Here is a 6205-nt window from a genome sequence, read left to right as displayed (position 1 = left end):
CAAACCTCTTACTCATGTAATCTCCTTACTGCTGGGGTGACACACAGTAACAAACCTCTACCTCATGTAATCTCTTTACTACTGGGGTGACACACTGTAACAAACCCCCTCCTCATGTAATCTCCTTACTAATGGGGTGACACACTGTAACAAACCCCCTCCTCATGTAATCTCCTTACTACTGGGGTGACACACTGTAACAAACCTCCTCCTCATGTAATCTCCTTACTACTGGGGGGAGACACACTGTAACAAACCTCCTCCTCATGTAATCTCCTTACTACTGGGGGGGAGACACACTGTAACAAACCTCCTCCTCATGTAATCTCCTTACTACTGGGGTGACACACTGTAACAAACCTCCTCTTCATGTAATCTCCTTACTACTGGGGTGACACACTGTAACAAACCTCTACCTCATGTAATCTCCTATAGAGACAGTGCTGCTGGCTGAGCGTGTGCTTCGGATGAGTGGCAGGTGCTTCAGATGCTGTCTGGCTACTAACTATTTTCTTTGTAGCAGGCAGAGTGGCGCCCCCCATCAATAGGGCGCTCTAGGCGGCTGCCTATTTTTCCTATAGGCATTAAAGGCTCTAGGGCCTCCTGCAAACTCCGTGCAGCAGTCGCGATTCGGTGCCGGTCTTGGAAATCTCTAAGTTTCCGGGACTGGAGACATGATGTCATGCCACGCCCCCTCGTAATGTCACGTCATGCCCCCTCCATCATAGCCCCGCCCCCTCATGCTACCACGCCCCTCCCCCTCAACGCATGTCTATGGGAGCCGTCACGCCCCCTCCCATAGACTTGCATTGAGGGGGTGGGGTGTGATGCCATGAGGGGCGGGGCTATGACATCACAAGCTGCTGGCTCCAGTGTTCAGAACAGTTTGTTCCAAAAGCTGAGCAGCGGAGTGCCCCTTTAATTTTACTAGTATGATATTATTGGTCCATTATATTATAGAATAGAAATACATATAATAGAATGTCAGAAATCACAAATTCCATATTTTTCTGAGCAGCTAAATCCTGGATCTGGTCCCATCACGTGGTCCTCGTCATGTCAGTCACCTATCTCCGTGTCCACATGTCTGGAGATGACTCACATATTGTGATATTTGGCTATGAAGAATGTAAATGTCTCTCCCCCACTGGTGTCCCCTCCTATCACTGCTCCTCTTATTATTAGCATGGACGCTCCTGCTTATTCAGTGTCCACGTGACTCCGATATCTACAACTCAGGAGAACAAGATCACATCCTGATATTTGCTTTTGCTTTATTTTATTTTCTATTCATATTTCTTTCTGAAATATTTTATGCACCATACTTCATTGTCATGTATATAGTGAGCAGTATTATAGTAGTTATATTCTCGTATATAGGAGCAGTATTATAGTAGTTATATTCTTGTATATAGGAGGCAGTATTATAGTAGTTATATTCTTGTATATAGGAGCAGTATTATAGTAGTTATATTCTCGTATATAGGAGCAGTATTATAATAGTTATATTCTTGTATATAGAAGCAGTATTATAGTAGTTATATTCTTGTATATAGGAGCAGTATTATAGTAGTTATATTCTTGTATATAGTGAGCAGTATTATAGTAGTTATATTCTCGTATATAGGAGCAGTATTATAATAGTTATATTCTTGTATATAAAAGCAGTATTATAGTAGTTATATTCTTGTATATAGTATGCAGTATTATAGTAGTTATATTCTTGTATATAGGAGCAGTATTATAGTAGTTATATTCTTGTATATAGGAGCAGTATTATAGTAGTTATATTCTTGTATATAGGAGCAGTATTATAGTAGTTATATTCTTGTATATAGGGGCAGTATTATAATAGTTATATTCTTGTATATAGGAGCAGTATTATAGTAGTTATATTCCTGTATATAGTGATCAGTACTATAGTAGTTATATTCTCGTATATAGGAGCAGTATTATAATAGTTATATTCTTGTATATAGGAGCAGTATTGTAGTAGTTATATTCTTGTATATAGGAGCAGTATTATAGTAGTTATATTCTCGTATATAGGAGCAGTATTATAATAGTTATATTCTTGTATATAGGAGGCAGTATTATAGTAGTTATATTCTTGTATATAGGAGCAGTATTATAGTAGTTATATTCTTGTATATAGGAGCAGTATTATAGTAGTTATATTCTTGTATATAGGAGCAGTATTATAGTAGTTATATTCTTGTATATAGGAGCAGTATTATAGTAGTTATATTCTTGTATATAGTGAGCAGTACTATAGTAGTTATATTCTTGTATATAGGAGGCAGTATTATAGTAGTTATATTCTTGTACATAGGAGGCAGTATTATAGTAGTTATATTCTTGTATATAGGAGCAGTACTATAGTAGTAATATTCTTGTATATAGGGGCAGTATTATAGTAGTTATATTCTTGTACATAGGAGCAGTATTATAGTAGTTATATTCTTGTATATAGGGCAGTATTATAGTAGTTATATTCTTGTGTATAGGAGCAGTATTATAGTAGTTATATTCTTGTATATAGGAGCAGTATTATAGTAATTATATTCTTGTATATAGGAGCAGTATTATGATAGTTATATTCTTTTATATAGGGGCAGTATTATAGTAGTTATATTCTTGTATATAGGAGCAGTATTATAGTAATTATATTCTTGTATATAGGAGCAGTATTATAGTAGTTATATTCTTGTATATAGGGGCAGTATTACAGTAGTTATATTCTTGTATATAGGAGCAGTATGATAGTAGTTATATTCTTGTATATAGGAGCAGTATGATAGTAGTTATATTCTTGTATATAGGAGCAGTATTATAGTAGTTATATTCTTGTATATAGGAGCAGTATTATAGTAGTTATATTCTTGTACATAGGGGCAGTATTATAGTAGTTATATTCTTGTACATAGGAGCAGTATTATAGTAGTTATATTCTTGTATATAGGGCAGTATTATAGTAGTTATATTCTTGTGTATAGGAGCAGTATTATAGTAGTTATATTCTTGTATATAGGAGCAGTATTATAGTAATTATATTCTTGTATATAGGAGCAGTATTATAGTAGTTATATTCTTGTATATAGGAGCAGTATTATAGTAGTTATATTCTTGTATATAGGGACAGTATTATAGTAGTTATATTCTTGTATATAGGAGCAGTATTATAGTAGTTATATTCTTGTATATAGGAGCAGTATGATAGTAGTTACATTCTTGTATATAGGAGCAGTATGATAGTAGTTATATTCTTGTATATAGGAGCAGTATGATAGTAGTTATATTCTTGTATATAGGAGCAGTATGATAGTAGTTATATTCTTGTATATAGGAGCAGTATGATAGTAGTTATATTCTTGTATATAGGAGGCAGTATTATAGTAGTTATATTCTTGTATATAGGAGCAGTATTATAGTAGCTATATTCTTGTATATAGGAGCAGTATGATAGTAGTTATATTCTTGTATATAGGAGGCAGTATTATAGTAGTTATATTCTTGTATATAGGAGCAGTATTATAGTAGTTATATTCTTGTATGTAGGAGGCAATTTTTATTGTGAAAACAAACAAAATTACAATTAACATAAATTCTTACAATGCAAAACAAAAATAACAAGCATTGTACACACAATGACTACTCAACTAGAGTATGTACAGAGTAATATTAAACTTAGAAAGTCCACATTTGCTGGAAAAGGAAAAACACAAAAAAAAATTATAAATCATCCGTGTTAAACCAAAGAGACATTCCTCCATAATTTCCCATTATTTTGGTTCCTCCGTATCTCTAATGACTTTACCCACTGGAGCTCAGACATTATCTGGCTTACTGCTGTGATGTGGTGGAATGGCTCGTTGTGTATGGACACTCTAGTTCTCATGTGCCAATGGTAATATTTAATGATTGTTATAATTATGTACATTGTCCCCCTGTCTACAGTCCTGTTACTGGATGGTACAGCATATACGATGTCAGGATACGTCAGGTTCTGCAGTAATGGGATGTTCAGCTTACTGGACACTTCTTCCCATATCCTCCTCCCGCCCCTGCAGTCAGATATGAAATGCTCCATGGTCTCCTCCTGCTGACAACCCAGAGGACAGTTCCTATCAGAAACGCTTAGATACTTTAGATTACCCCTGACAAAGAGCCTCCCATGGAGCGACAGCCAAGCTATGTCAAAGAATTTTGCGGGGAGTCGTTTCCCATTGAGGAACTTTAGACTTTCTTGTAAAGTGCTGGTCACACAATCCCTCAAGGCAAGTGGAGAACAGAAGAAAGCCCTACAAACCCTTACGTATAGATCCTTCCTTGGCTTACTCTCTATATAGGACTTCTCAATGCGCCATCTCTTCAGACATCTGAGCCCGTATTCCAGATACGGGGGGAGGTAGTCACGCGTCCATCTCCCCCTCTTGAGACTGCCGCCTCGCACCCAAGACTCTGCAAAAGGCAATATCCAGTCCCTGATACTATTCGCCCACAGGGAGCTGCTGTTTGAGTCCAGGCAACCAAAATTAACTTTTAGAAACATGGAGTCAAAGAACACCCTTGGATTCAGCATATCCAACCCACCCTCTCTCCTCTGTAGGTAGGTGACCCCTCTTTTTATCAGATTCAACCTGTTCCCCCAGAACATTTGGAAGAACAGGCTAAAGAGCCGAGCAGAGAAAGATTCTGGCAAAGGAAAAACAACAGAGACATACAAAAAGACGGGGACCAGGTAAGTCTTCAACATTTTAACCCTTTCTCTATAGGTCAGCCTCCAGTTCTTCCATCGCTGAACCTTTGCATTTCCGGCTTCCAACTTCTCTTCCCAATTTAGTTTGGCGTTATCGTCCCTCCCGAATTTGACCCCTAGGATTTTAATATAGGAGGAGGCTCTCACAAATTGGGTCAGATCAAAATCTGGATCAGTATCTGATACCCAGAGAGCTTGACTCTTCTCAAGGTTGACCAGAGACCCTGAGGCCTCCGAGTAACTTTTGATGGCCGCAGACAACATCTCCACCTCACGAGGCTCAGATATCACTACAGTAACATCATCCGCGTAGGCAACAACACTCAGGGGTAGGCAGTGGGGGACCGGCACCCCCTGAAAACCACACTCCTGCAGTGACCTCAGAAACGGGTCTAAGGCAAATACATACAGCAGCGGACTCAGTGGGCAACCTTGTCTCACCCCCGCCTCAACCCTGAAGGTGTCACCCTGCCAACCATTGATCAGAGGAAAGCTCTCGGCCTCACAATACAAAGTCTTCAGTCAATCAATGAATTGTCCTGGAATACCGTACTTTGACAAAGTGGCCCATAGATACTCATGATCTACTCTGTCAAAGGCTTTAGCCTGGTCAAGACTCACAACATATCTCCCACACCTCAGGGCTTTACATCTCTCAAACATCTCCCTTATGGAGATCACTGCCCCAGAGATGTTCCGCCCTTTTACTGTGCCATACTGACAGCCTGCCAACAGTGCCGGGGACCGACAAACTAACCTAGAAAACAGGATTTTTGCCAGAATCTTCCTGTCGACATTCAAGAGGGCAATCGGCCTCCAGTTCTTGATGTCACTCGGCTCTTTACCTTTAGACAGCAGAATCAGCGAGGACACTCTCATGGATGGAGGCATCAGGTGACTTTCTAGACAATTTGTATAAACATCCACGAGGATTGGGGCCAAGAGGTCTCTGAATGTCTTATAGAATTCTGCTGTTATCCCATCTGGACCTGGTGCCTTCTTCAGATGTAACTTATCAATGGCCTCTTTGACCTCTGCCACCGTCAATTCTGCTGTCAAAGGAGAAAAGTCCAAATCATTAGTATCAGGGAGCGGAGTTGTCTCCAAGAATTGGGTCATCTTGTCTCTATCCAAAACCTTCCTCTGAAACAAGTCAGCATAGTACGATCTCACCACCCCCAGGATACCCTCCCGAGATTCCTGCAAAACACCCTGGGAGTCAGTGAGACCGGTGACAGATTTATTTGCCACCCGCTCCCGGCAATTCTCAAAGGGATCAGGAGACCCTAAGGACCCATAATCCCTTTCAAGAACCAGGGAGGTATACCTGCTGTACTGATACTGCCTTATCTCAGATTTCAGCCGGTCTATCCTTTGTTGGTACCCACCCGCCGAATATAGTGACTCCAATTCTTTCCGCAGCTTGAGATACTGGCCATACTTACT

This window comes from Hyla sarda, chromosome 1, assembly GCF_029499605.1.
Source record: "Hyla sarda isolate aHylSar1 chromosome 1, aHylSar1.hap1, whole genome shotgun sequence".
NCBI classification, from domain to species: domain Eukaryota; kingdom Metazoa; phylum Chordata; class Amphibia; order Anura; family Hylidae; genus Hyla; species Hyla sarda.
This window is presented reverse-complemented; position numbering follows the sequence as displayed.